Source organism: Erythrolamprus reginae, chromosome 3 (genome assembly GCF_031021105.1).
Source record: "Erythrolamprus reginae isolate rEryReg1 chromosome 3, rEryReg1.hap1, whole genome shotgun sequence".
Classification (NCBI taxonomy): Eukaryota; Metazoa; Chordata; class Lepidosauria; order Squamata; family Dipsadidae; genus Erythrolamprus; species Erythrolamprus reginae.
This window is the reverse complement of record NC_091952.1, coordinates 82,151,534-82,168,414: the sequence shown is the minus strand read 5'-3', so window position 1 is coordinate 82,168,414 and position 16,881 is coordinate 82,151,534.

Genomic DNA, 16,881 nt, shown 5'->3' with positions numbered 1-16,881 from the left:
ACACACACAAAAAAAAAAAAACCCCTCCTCAGTTGCTTGGGGCTTTGTCTGCAGCGTTTGGCTTTTGGTCCTTTCAGAAAGAAGTTCTCTGAAGATTAAACCGAGATCGCAAAATTAATCTCATTTCTGGTTTATTTCACAGCTGACCTTGAATTGAAAAGATTACAGACCACCATGTAGCATTTCTCTCTGGGAGGTTGACAGAATTAAATAGTGGAAATGTCTAGTTTCCTCACTGTTAAAATGTCTTACTAAAAGAGGCAAGGAAGGAATTACTTTTTTTTAAAGATGCAAGAAATTACTTATATTCCTTTATGGAAAATTTGTTGCTTGGGTATGACACATTTGTGTGCTTTGTAGTAAGTCATGTTTACATCATTGCATAATGCTGTAAAAAATTACACCTTTGCTTGTTATAAAGTATATGTTAAATCATCTATTAGTCTGCTGTTACACGCGGTGCTGGTTCCTGCAACCTTGTTGCCAATGTTAAATTGCTGTAATCAGAGCTGGACACACTGTAGTTGCTATTCATAATAATAATAATAATAATAATAATAATAATAATAATAATAATAATAATAATAATAATAATAATAATAATAATAATTTATTAGGTTTGTATGCCACCCTTCTCCGAAGACCCAGAGTGGCTCACAACAATAATAATACAGATACCAATCCAATAATTAAAACTATAACTAAAACCCATTATCTTAAAATCAATCGATACTACACAATAACTTAATTGTCAGAGAAGGGGATACATTAGTTACCCCATGCCTGGCGACATAGATAGGTCTTCAAGCTCTTGCGAAAGGCGAGGAGGGTGGGAGCTGTTTGAATCTCTGGAGGGAGTTGATTTCAGAGGGCCAGGGCCACCACAGAGAAGGCTCTTTCCCTAGGCCCCCGCCAGATGACATTTTCTGGTCGATGGGACATGGAGAAGGCAACTCTGTGGGACCTAGTCGGCCGCTGGGATTTATATGGCAGAAGGTGGTCCTGTAAGTATTCTGGTCCGATCAAGCTGTAGTGTTCAGAACAAGCAAGCAAGTAATGGGGAAAACGGGGAATTCCTTTCTTTTTAAAGCTTCTCCGATGAGGTTTTGACAGACCTTTATGATGTGTGTGAATATCTGCTTGTGCATTGCAACTTAGTTCAAATCTACTCCAGACTCTACATAAATCTGATTAATAGATCAATAAAAATAAATAAAATTCCTGCATAGTAGTTAAGGATATAAAGTAGTGAGGACCCTTTTTTTGCTACTGATGGATGTCATTCTTCCCGGATAACATTCTGTAGCATTTTTGGTTACAGCCTATTGTTTACAGTCTTAAAAATATCAACTATAGATGTGATGAAATCCTAATCACTTCCTTAGACTTCCCCTCCCCTAAAATATACCAATTAAGTTTTTTGTTACATTTTTCTTTTTTCTTTAGAAGTAAAATATAGAGTAAGACTAACTAAAAACAAAGTTTTACACAGCCTCTTCTATTACATGAGAAAAAGAACAAAAAGATAGCCCATTAATTGCATTCTATTTTCTTGCTGAAGTTGCAAAATAAGTCATTATAAAATTATGAATATCTTTGCTTTTTAGAATAAATTAACCTCTTGGAAATGTAATGGTGGACACAGAATATCGTCTAATGAAAGACCACAATTAAAATAATGTCCTACCTGCTAAAGCAGAGCCCACATAATTGCATAAAGAAATTTGATTTGTTTTGCTATTTTAACCATTGTGTTCTCTCAACCAAGGAAATATTTCTAGCCTTGAATAACAATGAACTAAGAGAACTTTTCTGGCTTTCTCATTCAGGTACATTGGCCTTCATGTTTTATGATCCATAAGCAGCGTGAACAATGTGTAGCTCAGCTAGGGGATCATGGGATTGGTGTGGAGTTATTTATTTCTTCGTGGAGGCTGCTCCAGTCTTCATGACCCTGGGAAGCATATAATTCAAAAAGGGAATGGAACGGAACGGAATGGAACAGAACAGAACAGAACAGAATAGAATTTTATTGGCCAAGTCTGATTGGACACACAAGGAATTTGTCTTAGTGCATATGCTCTCAGTGTACATAAAAGAAAAGATAGGTTCGGCAAAAATCATGAGGTACAACATTTAATGATAATCTAGGTAAAAAAGCAATAAAATCATATTAGGGGCCAGTAAATATAAATTGTAAGGATACAAGCAACAACGTTACAGTCATACCAGTTAAGGAGTGCATTTTTTTCCCTACCACACTGTAGGCGTGGCTTATTTTATGAGTGTGGTTTGCCAACCATGTGACCAATGGCTTGATTATCATGTGACCGGGGTGGTTTAAAGGTCATGTGACTGGCTTAAAGGTGGCCAACTTGACATCACTCGTGTCAAGGGTTTGGGTTAGGGTTAAGGTGCCTGGCCTCTCCTCACCTCAAAGAGATACAATTTCCCTATCTATTTACTATTACTGAACATCCAAAATATACTATTTAATTCTATGTATATATGCCATATGTGTATATACATATTATTCACAGGCACACAAAAATATACATTATCTACACATGCACACAGCTCTTCTAAAATTATACACATTCAACCTCATTTACTGTGATAGGAAAAACATACCCAGAGTCCAGAAGGGGAAATAATTAAAAAATTCAATTTTTTTTCCTACCGGTTCTGTGTACCTGGCCAAATTGTTTCTACCGGTTCTGTGTACCTGACTAAAAAAATTTCTACCGGTTCTGCGTACCTGACCCATCACTGAGTCATACAGTCATTTGTGGGAGGAGATAAGTGGTGGGAATGATGAGAAGATTAAGAGTAATGCAAACTTAGTAAATACTTTGACAATGTTGAGGAAATTATTTGTTTGGCAGAGTTATGGCATTCGGGGGGGGGGGGACTGTTCTTGGGTCTAGTTGTTCTCATGTGCTCTATAGCATCATTTTTGAGGGTAGGTGTTGAAGCAGTTTTTGACTCTTACATTATACAGGTCCTCAATGAAAGGCAGGTTGGTTGGTAACAATTGTTTTTTCTGCAGTTCTAATTATCCTATGAAGTTTGAGTCTGTCTTGTTGGGTTGCAGAACCAAACCAGACAGTTATAGAGGTACAGATGACAGACTCAGTAATTTCTCTGTAGAACTGTATCAGCAGCTCCTTGGTCAATTTGAGCTGTCAAAGTTGGCGCAGAAAGAACATTTTGTGGAAAGAGCAATGCATTTAAAAAAACCAAGAAAAGTGGCCTGAAGATAGACTTACAAACAAGACCCAACCCAACAAGAACCCCTCTCTTATCCTATCCCATCAGGGAAAGGAAGAGAAGAAGATCTTCATCAGATGGAAATACGATATCTGGGGAACATTAAGTTGGATGTCCAGTTTAAGAGCTCTAAACAAAAAGTTCAAAGAAGCTGGTGTTGAAAATTCTAATGCAGCATTGGGGGCAAGAAAAGCCAAGAAAGTGTTTTTAAAAAACAAAAACACCTTTTTATCATTTTTTGTGCTTTTCACCTTGTTTTTAGCTGGTTGTATTGGCATCAGATTTTTATAAACTGTTAAAAATCTCTCTCTTTCTCTTTTCCTGCATACCAGTCAGAGGTAATATGGTATCATAAACCCATATACCTAAACAAATCTGACTTTGTGTCCAGATTTGATGCTGTTAGTAATGGAAAAAGTACATTTGACTTAATACAGTTATGATCTTCTAAAACAAAAGCATCGAAACCAAGAAAATGAGGAAATGTTTGTGTTCTTTCCTCTACTGTAATTTACTCCTAAAGTGTAATACAACCTGACATATTTCATATAAAGAATGCACCATTCATTTGTTTATATGTTATATAAAATAGGCTAACTGCTCACCCCCTTCTAAATTTACTATGAGTTTATTTTTCAAAAGTGTTGACAAGTTGGCATGAGATTGTATTGTTTGTATTTATTCAATTTGTACAGCCACCTATTTCAGTCAAGGACTCTGGGTTGCTTATAATTCTCAAACTATAAAAATAATTTTAAAAATTTAAAAGCAATCTAAAATGAATATACACAGAAGCAGAGATAGTTAACTGAGTCCTTGGAGAGGGGCGGCACATAAATCCAACTAAAAGTAAGTAAGTAAGTAAGTAAGTAAGTAAGTAAGTAAGTAAGTAAGTAAGTAAATAAATAAACAAATAATTAATCAGTTGGCATTAAAACAAAGAAACAAAGCCCGTAAGTCATTCACTATCCAATGCTTAGGAACACCCACATTTTTAAAGCCTTACAAAAGGACAACCGGGTTGAGGTCATTCTAATTTCTCAGGGGCTACTGCAGAAAAACCCAGTCAACGCTCTGTCTGACAGAATCTGCAATGTTTATTTATTATTTATTATTTAGACTTCTCTGCTGCCCTTCTCCTTAGACTCAGGGAAGCTCACAGCAAGGAAAATACAAAACATCCAGAAATCTAAATCCAAAAACATCCTAAAACCCCAATTTCCTAAAACCAGTCACTCACATTCAGCCAATAGCACACCAAAGACAAATTCCTTGTGTGTCCAATCACACTTGGCCAATAAAGAATTCTATTCATCGACTGGGGCCAGATGTTAAACTTAGTGGCCCCAAGCCTGTTGGCAGAGATGGGTCTTTAAAGCCTTGCAGAAGGCAGGGAGGATGGGGGCAGTCTGACTCTCTGAGGGAGTTGATTCCATAGGGCCGGGGTCAGCACAGAAAAGGCTCTTCACCTAAATACTAAAATGCAAAAAAATATTAATGCAAAAGGGTTTGCTATATTAGTTGTGCAAAATAGCTGTGGTGGCTTAATCATATGTTTCTGATAAATCCTGATTGCAGTTGTGCAGAATCAAGCCACCTTTGCTCTAGTCACAGTCTGTTGTGTAAAAAAAGAATTAATGATAGGGAAGCTGGAGTATTCACCATATTTACATCAAAATGTTTCCAAGCTTTTGTATTGAGAAAGTAAAACCTAGGGGTAGAAAAGTTATGAAAATTAGTTTTAATTTTCCTTTAATCATTATAATATAGGAAATATCCCAGACTGTTTGCCTTCCCTTGGGAATAGATAAGGTTATATGGAGCCTACGGCAGGAGCCAATCCTTGATCTCTTGTGGCTGATTCAAAGTTAATTCTTCTCTTCAACCTTCCTCCCTGCCTGGCTGGGTATCTCCAACATCCATGCAGTTCTTTTCACCCAATTGTGTGAAAAATTTCACCCAATTGTGTTTAAAATTAACTGGAGTCTATAAACTTCTTGCTAATGTTGTGACCATAGATATCAAAGTGCCTTCCAAGCATTGACTAGAGCCGTAATGGTGAACCTATGGCAGTCATGGCCAGTAATGGGCAGCCAAAAATTTTACTGCCACACTGTGGGTGTGGCTTATTTTGTGGGTGTGGCTTAATGGTCATGTGACTGGGTAGGAGTGGCCTCCCGGCCATGTGATCAGGTGGGAGTGCCTTGAATGATCATCATCGCTAAAGTGAACTGTTAAGTCCTCGACTTACAACCTTACCAGTGTCGCTTGCTGGGGTGACAATTTGCTTCGCATTTCCCACGCTCTCCTTCCTGGGTTGCCCCCTGCCTCAGTCTGGATAGATAGGAGAACAGGTGCTTCCAGAAGCATGAATGCTGTCAGCGCCACTTCCACCCACGTCTTCTGCTCGCACCTCAGGAGGAAGGTGGCTGCGTGAGGCTGGAGGGGAGCTGGGCGGGAGAGAGAGAAGCTTGTCCAAGACCAGGAAGGAGAAAAAAGGAAAAAAGCAAGGAGTGCAGACACAGAGCAGCAGCAGGGGGAAAAAGGAGAGCTGAGCCGAGACCAGTAATCCAGGAAGTGACAGCCGCCAATCAGCTGGAGGTGCGTACGCATCTTCATTTCAACCAGTGGAACTGCGTTTCAACCTGTCCTGCCTGCGTCCAACCCCTGCTCACTGCAGAGGTGGCACACAGAGCCCTCTCCGTGGGCATGATTGCCGGCCAGCTGGTTTTGCATGTGCCAAAGTGCCAGAAACCCGAAGACCAGCTGGCCCTGCACGTACACACTGGGCAGCTGGTCTTTGGCTTTCCAGTGCTTTGGTGCACATGAATGCACATGTGCATGAGCGCATGTTCTGGTTTGAGTGGTCGATGCAGAAAAAGTTTGCCATCACTGGAATAGGGTCTCTGTTCCAGCCTCCTGTCATCTATTATTTTACTGTTAAGGTTTTTTTTATCATGGATGGATGGATGGATGGATGGATGGATGGAGGGATGGATGGATGGAGAAGAAAGAGAGAGAGAGATGGGAGAAGTCTGCAAATTATCGTCTTGTTTGGACCTTTAACAATCTAGCTAATAAGTAACAGAGGACTAGAAGCAACAACAATCTAGCTAATAAGTAACAGAGGACTAGAAGCAACAGCAATAGTACTTAGGCTTATATACTGCTTTACAGTGCTTTATAGCCCTCTCTACGTAGTCTACAAAGTCACCATATTGCCCCCAACAATCTGGCTTCTCATTTTACCAACCTCAGAAGGATGGAAGGCAGTAATGGGTTGCACCCGATACGGGCTATGCTATAGTGTGGTAGGAGAAATGGAAATGTGCATGCATTTCTGCGTCCATGACATGGGCATGCCTGCGCCCATGTGAGATTTGCCTTGTGTGCATGTGCTAGAAGTGAAATCTCACATGAGGACGCTTGCGCATGTGAGATTTCACCAATTTGGTGCTTATTTTCTTCGGCGCATACACGGATGCAAAGAAATCACCAAAAATTGGTGAAATCTTGCGCATGTGAGCATCCTCATGTGAGATTTTGCTTCTGGTGCATGAGCAGAAGCCAAATCTCATGCTGACACATGCCCGTGCACCCACCAGATGCTGCACAGCCACGCTGGTCTCCGGGAGCGCACTGGTAGTGCCGGAGATGAGGAATCCTTGCCTGATGGAAGGCTGAGTCAACCTTGAGGATCAAACTCCTCGCAGTGGGCAGAGTTAGCCTGCAATATTGCACTCTAAGCACTGTGCCACTACAGCACAGAAGAAATGATGATAGAAGGTCATCCTTTCTCCAAGCACTGCAAATGGTTCTCTTGCTGTCTCAAAGCTGTAGAAAATCAATATAGGTGTAGTGCATGTCTCTATGTGTAGGCGTGCTGTGTGTACCTGCATAAATAAAGTTTAACTTGCAGATTTTCCTTTTACGACTAGCTCAATCTTGGAATGGAGGATAGTTAAACTTCTTATTGTCCTGAACAAAACCTGGCTTTCCATGCTTGTCAAAACAATTCCATAATATAAACATGGATACTTACAAACATAATATGTAAAAGATAAGCTTGTTTATAACCTTGGAAAATGCTTATGGAAAACTCAAGCAATAAAGATATTCATAGTCTTGTGGGGTAATGGGTATGTATTTGTTGCTTTCAATTATTTTAATATGTCACTTAGTTTTTTTTGAGATTCACTGAGCATTTTAACTTGCATGTAGCCAATAGATTTGGATGCTTCTGGAATTGATGTGCTGGCTTCTGGCTCTAATCAGTCCTTACTGTGGTTAATAGCTTCTGAAATTTTCTTATTTAGGGACAGTAATTCTACCAGATATAATTGATTAGGCATAATTACTTAATTCTGCACAATTTAGTGCCTCTTTGATTTTGGCTTGCTGGGAAATGTGATAGAAACTCACATAATTTCTATGTGAGTTTAACAACATAGAAGTATGTTGTGATTTGTTTGTTAGATTCTGGAATAAATTATCCATATCCATCAGGATTTACATTCTGTTTATCAATATACATACTATAGCACAATGTGATTGAATATTATTGGATGACCAGCTGAATTCTGGGTATGAATGATTATGAAAGGGAATGACTAGATGGATCTAGAAATTATGAACTCATCTTTAGGAGAGGGAACATTTAAAAAGCATTCTAGAACAACTATATTGCTCAAAAAAAATAAAGGGAACACTTAAACAACAGGATATAACTCCAAATAAATCAAACTTCTGTGAAATCAAACTGTCCACTTAGGAAGCAACTCTGATTGACAATCAATTTCATTTTGTTGTCAGCACATTCAACTTTATACAGAATGTTGTGGTTAGCTCTGGCCCAGCTCCTGCCCCAAGGACTGTGGATGTGGGGGAGACATCCAAATGCCGCAGGCCTGTTTTGCTCCCAGTGGAATCTGCTGATGAAGGCTTCTCTGATCAAGAAGACATGAGTGACAGGGAGGAGGAGAGTGTGGCAGACAGCTCAGAAGGAGATCAATTATCTATCTCCTCCTTGGATTCGGAACAAGAGTTAATGATACAGCCACGCATGTGGAGAGCGATGCATAGGAAGCAACAACTGAGAGATTATTATCAAAGAAAATGAGGCCACCTGTGGTTGGGTGGGGCTGTGGTAATTAGTGAGGCTGCTATAAATAGCAGCCTGTGGGTTTGCCCATTGTGGAGGATTATCTGATCGTTGTGTTTCGTGCCTTGCTGACTTCGATCTTGGTGTGTTGCTTTTTCCCCGCTTTGAAACTGAAACAGAGCAAAGTGTGTTTCACTTCGTGAAAGAAGAAGGACTGTGAATTGCCTCACAATGCAAGCTAAGTATCTAAGAACTGATAAGGGACTTGTACAAATTACCAGTTTGTTTGGAGATGAGTGCTCTTTGCTATACAAAAAGAGTGCTTAGTTTATTTGAATTTTCGGTATAAAGAACATTGTTTTGAATTTTTAAACGTGTGTATGTCTGAAATTTGTACCTGTGAATTTTCAGGAGGATTCTACCAGAGAGCCCGATAGAACACAGAACAAAGTATTCAATGAGAATATTTCATTCATTCAGATCTAGAATGTGTTATTTGAGTATTCCCTTTATTTTTTTGAACAGTGTATAATGTTCCTATAGGTCACCCGTAAGATGCTGTTGAGGCTGAGGCTAGCTAGATCCATGCATTTATTTAGTGATTTCATAGGAACCGTTTCTACTTATGGATGTATTCTCTAAATAGGTCCATCTAAAACCTATTTTGTTGATCTCTGGTTGCCAAGCAAATGTATTTTCATTGTCCTACATCTTTAATTGACATCAATTGTGTCTTTCATGTCTCTGGATATATTTTCAAAGTTGGAAATCTTCTACTTTTTGCTATTTACAGTTGCAGTTATGGCAGCTGGATTTTGTTGCTTTGTTTTCATTTGGGGGGTGGCGGAATGGATGGATATCACCCAAAAAGCTTCTGCTGCAGAGCGACATATAAACCAAATAAATGAATAACAGCTTCACATAGCGCTTGTGAACTCTCCAGAGCTACAGTAACTGGTTGCCTGTGGCGGGAGGCCGGATGTTGGACTAAATGGGTTATTCTAGGAGGACTCTTTGTTCTTATGTCCATGGTAATCTAGCCTGTCATCTGCACTGGTTTAGATAATGTAACTGTGGTCATAAGGATAATATTAAGAAAGCTGAAATGCAGTTTGGTTACAGTTAGAAGTGAAACTGGGAACAGAATGCAGCATTTTTTTCCTCACAGTTTTGCAGAGGAGAATAACTGGAAATATAGTGAAATAATGCCAAGTATTATAGGCGAGCATGAGATTTTGAGCCCAGGTTTCCCAAATTCAAATTCTGGGGTGATATAACTGCTTTGTGACCATGAATGGTAGCATATATTCTTGTCTCAACTGGAGAGAGGAGAAGGGGAGGAGAGGAGAGGAGTATGGGAAGGAGATAGGAAATCAGGATAGTTCATTGATTTAATAAGCCAAAGGGTTAACTGCAAGATTATAAACTTCACTTTGGCAAAAAGCTATTATGAAGCCCTTACTCAGAACATCTTCTCATAACAAGGAAGCTACTTTGCTTCTCTAACTGACTATAGCCTCCTCCTCCTTCATGACACCGGACCAGAATATCTCCGGGACCGCCTTCTGCCGCACCAATCCCAGCGACCGGTTCGGTCCCACAGAGTTGGCTTTCTCCGGGTCCCGTTGACTAAACAATGTCGTCTGGCGGGACCCAGGGGAAGAGCCTTCTCTGTGGCGGCTCCGACCCTCTGGAACCATCTCCCCCCTGAGATTAGGATTGCCCCCACCCTCCTTGCCTTTCGCAAACTCCTTAAAACCCACCTCTGCCGTTAGGCATGGGGGAACTGAAACATCTCCCCCTTGCCCATGTTGTTCTGGTGTTAGATTGATTGTGTGCTTGTTTTTTAATATTCTGGGGTTGTTTTTTATGAATTTTTTAGCTTAACATTGTAATTGGATTGGTGGGTATTGGATTTGCTATTATGTATTGTTTTTACCTTGTTGTGAGCCGCCCCGAGTTTGCGGAGAGGGGCGGCATATAAATCCAATAAAGCTAATTTAATCTAATCTCCTTCACCACAGAATAGGGGTGAAGTCCGCCCAGTTCACCCGTACCTGTCAGTCATCAGAGAGCTGGTTGCGGGCAGCATTAGGCTCTGCTCACCCGCCTGGATGCCGCCATTTGGGTTCTTTTATCCTCTGCGCATGCGCAAAGCATTCTGTGCATGCACAAAGGGTAAAAAGAACCCAAACGGTGGAGTCCGGGCAGGTTGGTGGAGCGTCGTGCTCCCTTCGCGACTGACTCTCCGACGACTGTCAGGCAGAAGTGAATTGGGAGCATTTCACCCCTGCCACAGAGGGACCTATAGCGTGGGCTCATGGTGGTGGCCAGAAGTGGATTCCTACTGGTGCGGTCCAGTATGTCGCTCCTGTAGTGGCCCGCCAATGACCCAATTTTGGCATGACGGCTTGTCAGTCCATGCACACCGCCATCTTTTTTATAATTTTTGGCAATTTTTTTGCTCTCTGAGCATTTGCAGAAGTAATATCGTCCCTCGGCACATGCGTGGAAGCAAAATCATGCTGGGGCTGTGTGCGAGTGTGCACATGTGAAGCATGGTGATGTGCATTTAGCTGACCGGTAGGAAAAGGTAAAAGGAACCCGCCCCTGGTAGTAGTGGTAGAGGGAGAGAGATGATGGAAGAAATATCATTACAAGTTATGTCCTGTTTGCTTGTGTGTCATGACATCAGTCTTTCCAGGAATTAAGTTAGACATGTTAGCTATGTTTACGGGACCGCCTCTTGCCACATACCTTCCAGAGACCAATAAGAACACACAGAGCTGGCCTCCTCTGGGTCCCATCAACAAAGCAATGCAGGTTGGCGGGACCACAGGGGAGGGCCTTCTATGTAGCCGCCCCAGCTCTATGGAACCAACTACCCCCCAATGTCCATACTGCTCCCACCCTACTGGCCTTCCGTAAGGCCACAAAGACCTGGCTTTTCCGGCAGGCCTGGGGGACTATGAACTAAAAGGGCCACACTCTATGAATGGTATATATGAATGGGATCATGACCGGGTTTCTTTTAATATGGGGTTTTACATAGTTTAGATTATATTCAACTTCTTTTTATTGCTCTGTATCTATTTGCATTTCTATTTATATTTTTATTGTAAGCCGCCCTTAGTCCTTTGGGATTGGGCAGCATAGAAGTTGAATAAATAAAATAAAATAAATAAAATAAATGAAATAAATGAAATAAATGAAATAAATGAAATAAATGAAATAAATGAAATAAATGAAATAAATGAAATAAACGAAATAAACGAAATAAACGAAATAAACGAAATAAACGAAATAAACGAAATAAACGAAATAAACGAAATAAACGAAATGAAATAAAATAAAATAAAATAAAATAAAATAAAATAAAATAAAATAAAATAAAATAAAATAAAATAAAATAAAATAAAATAAAATAAAATAAAATAAAATAAAATAAAATAAAATAAAATAAAATAAAATAAAATAAAATAAAAATAATAAAATAAAATAAAATAAAATAACAGAATACAATAGAATAGAATAGAATAAAGTTGCATGCCAGCCATTCCACATTTCTCTTCTTCCTCTCAAGCCCTGATCAAAATTTCAGATAGGAAAAGAATGGTGCCATCCCTACAGTAAAGCAAAATCACATAGCCAACAACTATATCATCAACCTTCCTCCTTCTCCTCCTCTTCCCAAGAAGTTTCCTTCATTTATTTTGCTTTAATTCATTTGCTTCCAGCTTTGTGCAGCCTCACAATATCCCAAGTTAACGGGTTAAAATCCTCATGAACACGTATACTTTTCATGGTTGTTGAAGAGTTGGAAACCAAAGTGGACAATAAGGGACTAGTTTAGTCACACTTGTTAATAAGCTCCTTGTTCCAGCATGAAGCTGGACTGACCTTGCCCAGAAAGCCCTGGAGCATCATTACTACTAAATTGAAACAAAATATGTTGGCAAACATTTTGCCCAGAAAGAATAGAAAGCAAATGGAGACCTGAAACTGTATATTTCCTCAATTAGACTTTTATACTGTTTACAGTGCCTTGTAAGAATTGAAAAACATTTTTGTTTTGTTCAACTGTTTTTCATACAAGGAAATAACCATGCAGCTTTAAACAATTTTTATTAGATTTAAACAGGAAAGAGAGAGGATGTGGCCTTAAAAAAAACAAAATGAAACAAAAAAACAACTAAAATAGCAACTGTTTTATTCCATCACTTTAAAGCGCCCTTTTAAAAAAGTAAAATGTTAAGTTAATTTGGTAAATTTAAAGTATCAAGGAGACTAATCACAATTTTTAGTGGATAAATTAAAATCATGCAGTCCAGATTAAAATGAAAACATATCCTCATTTTTTTACAGTCATCAGCCAGTTCTTCGCTGTTGGTCAGGATTAAATCCAGGAAAAGGAATCTGTTTGCTTTTTCCTTCCCATCCAGAGACTTGAACTTGTCAGCAAGGAACTAAAAAAATATATATTTTAAAAATATACGTGCCAGATGTTAAAATAGTTGGAATTTTCCATTATTGCTATGGCTCATTTCTATAAAAGTTTTTTCTCCTATTCTTTGAACCCACAGACATTACACTTCAAATCAAAACAAAACATTTCTTAGGGCAGGTTCAGAACATTATAAGTCTGTAATAATATTGGCTTTCAAAAAAAATGTAGGCTGAAAAAAAGAAATCCCTGAATTGCAAACTGTTTAATTATCTAACCTTTTTGCCCCTTGATCAAGATATGCAATAAAATTGCACTACTTGTCCAATCCCTTTGATCCTTGAGTCAGCAATCTTTTCTCCAACACTTTGTGATTTTTCAAAGGCGAATATAAACTCTAATAAGTTTCAATGAAGCCTCTCAAGACTTTTGTGAAGGAAAAAACTAGATAGTTTATGCATGATTTGTCATGGAAATCCTTATTACACAAACCAGTTTATTTTCAGCTCAGCCAAAAAATAAAAGGGGTCTACTATGCAATTTAAATCCCAACCAACAGATATGAAATGGGTCTTGATCTTATTACACAACACATTTACATTTAAAACAAATGATCTAATTCAGCAATTGAACAAATACTTCTCCCTTGTGTGAAGAAAAGGCAGCTTTCTCTCAAATTAACTTGCACACAAACATTGTCAATGTTGCTCTCAGAAATTTCTTTTAGCAAAAGCAATGGATCAGTATTTCCCAAACCATACCTCCTCTGTTTACTTGGGGACAACCAGGCATATGCCCTGGGGCATGCATACTCTGAGAGAAGTAGTTCCAACATACTCAGCGAACTACTACTACTACTACTACTACTACTACTACTACTAATAATAATAATAATAATAATAATAATACCAATGGCCTCTCTTATCTCCTGTAATATTTCTTCAGTTGGTCTCTTCTATGTATAATTCTGTGCATGCGTGGGTCTAACACTTCCTCATCCAAATCGACCAAAGATAATGGAGATTGGCTTCCTGGGCTGTGTGCCAAGCCCCCCTCTTCCAAGTCACCCCCACCTCCTTCTTTGTTCGAGGAAACTGCACTGCCTGACTCTGTCGGCAATAAAACAGGCCTATGACATGTTGATGTTTCCCCTGCATCCACCTTCACATTCCTTGGGGCAGGAGCTGGGCCAGAACCAACCACAACAGGGTCAAACTGGGAAGCCAGCATTTTGTACAGAACATAATTTTAAATGAAGCAGGTTTCACTGTTTATCTATAAAATGTTATTAAGAATACAACTGAAAAAGTTGTTTGTAGTTGCAGTCATGTGATCATGATTTGGGCACTTGGCAGCCCACAATCCCATGATCCCCATTTGTAATCTTCACTCCTGACTTCCAACAATTGGGGAAGCTAGCAGGAAGACACAAATATCAGTTATATGACTCCAGGACTCCAGGACTCCAACCTTTCAGGATTCACCTAATGGTAGCATCTGCAACTGTTACAACTGGAATTGGAAATCGGTGTGGTCATATGACATCGCACTGAATGACTGCATTGCTTAACAATGCAATTGTCAGTCCCCATTACTATTGTTAATTGAGAACCACTTTCCTATATATGACTAGAATTTTGAAAGCAGTTTGATTAAACTAATCAAGGAAAAAATATATTTATCTCTCTAAACAACAAAAGTTGCATTCTAAAATACTATAATTTTTTTAAAAAGATTAAAAATTCACACTTCCAGTTGGCCAATGTAGCGTCAATTTTAAATGCAATTTCACAGCTACAGAATGTGAAAAAATTAAGTAATTAAATTCTTAATTTTACCACTATGTTCCAAATGTTCTACCAACATGCTACACACATGCCAATAAACAGATGTGGTGTCAATTTTCTACTTACCAACAGATGTGCTGTTAAGTACCTTTACTGGCAGTTCAATTTGAACGTTATGGAAAATAACTTTCTTCAATAGAAGTTTAAATAAGTTTTAAATATCATTCTGGTTTTCTTCAATAGAAGTTTAAATAAGTCTTCAATATGATTCTGCCTTTTTTTTCTTGAAAAAGATACTAGAAGATACTTATGGGTACAGATACTAGAAGGTACATGTGCAGAAGTATTGTGTGTGCAAGCACGCACACAAACCTGTAGCAAACTAGTTCAAAACCCACTACTAAACAGATGGATGGTTAAATAAATGATAGATGGATGGATGAATGATGGATAGATAGATGATTGATGAATAGACATATAGACAGAAAGAGTTTTTATATAAGCTCTTTTTTTCCTGAAACACTGAATTAACACAGAACAGCTTTGGAAGTGGTGATGGAACAATCTCTTGACATACACACCACACACCTTTTAAATGAAATTACCTTTTATTCTCACTTATAAGAATGCATGAAGTTTTCTGGGGTTTAGTTTCAGTACAGTATCCAGTTGTGATACAAATATGCCACCAGGAAAGAACTCCAGAAGCCTTTATAAATAAAACTATCATTGTTTCTACACTGCCTTAAGATTTCTCTGATTTTTTTTTTAAAACAATGTTTTTTTTAAGCAAAACAATGTTTTTTAAAAATTCTTGTGTACATCAATTAGTACTGGCAGTACTTGCAACATTAGGTGACCTGTATCGTGACTAATTTTTTCAAGATTCAAGAACAAACAAAAGAACGATGGCATTTCCCAGAATGAAAATAAAACAAAAAAACCCTGTGTGCATCTTTAAATGACTCTCTTTATTAATATGATATGGCAAATGTTTGCTCCTGTTTATTAAATCAACATGAAAGGTTAATTATGCTAAGTGACTATGGGTAGAAAACAATTCTTGGAAGATGCTTTTTAAACAACAGGTTGGCAGTCTGCAGGAGCCATCTGCTTCCCCCAAATGTTAAGGTACAATCTTAAATTTGTGAGGTTAAAAAGTACAGATTGCAGAGTAGTTTAGAAGATATAAAATCCATGCTGTGATGATAGGAAAGCACTGATTCTCTTTGACATGCAGCCTGGTAGGTTTGCCAAGTTTTCTGAAGATGGTGGTGGGCTGCGAATAATGGGTGGAAATTACTGGCAATAAGTAACAAGAGAACTCCTGCTGATTCTTTCCCTTCGTATATAATGAGTCAGGTATCCTGGAATGAACCATAGTTTGAATCTATTGCTGGATAACAGAGGAATCATTGAGTGTGTCATCTGCACCTCTATAACTATCTGGTTTGGTTCTGCAACCCGACAAGACCGACACAGACTTCATAGGATAATCAGAACTGCAGAAAAAACAATCGCTGCCAACCTGCCCTCCATTAAGAACCTGTATACTGCGTGAGTCAAAAAGAGGGCGGTGAAAATATTTACTGATCCCTCACATCCTGGACACAAATTGTTTCTAATCCTACCCTCAAAACGTTGCTACAGGGCACTGCACACCAAGACAACTAGAGAGAAGAACAGTTTTTTCCCCAAATACCATCACTCGACTAAACAAATAATTCCCTCAACATTGTCAATCTTTATACTAAGTCTCCACTTCTATTTCTACTAGTTTGGCCTTCTTGGGGACCACTTCCAAGGGGGAGACTTGAAGTGCGGAGAAAGTTGGGGCCGTGAAGGGGCCCAGCACCCTGCCTTCTGATGCCTCCTTCTGAATTTTTAACCTCACAATGTCTTCACATCCAACAACTGACTTAAGGTTGCTGGAGGTGAAGGACCTCCTAGGCCCTAAATAGGGGATCCTAAAACCCTCCTGAAACCCCCACAAGAGCGCAGCCGCACTTTTCCGCAGGTGATAATCAGAAAGTAAAGCCTGCAGCACATCCAGGTTAACCGGACTTGGGCCCTTTGCCCTGAAGGGGAGGGCTGGCGCATAGACTGCTTGCATGCCTCCTTCCCATTCTTAGGGGCTTTGGCCCAAGGACAGGATTGGGTGGCGTGTATGCTGCCACAACTCCTGCAGACATGTTTAAACTTGCATGAGGGACAAAAACACGTCCCTCTGGCAGTAAACTCATGACAAGGGGGAGGGAACTTCACTCCTGGGGCCGACC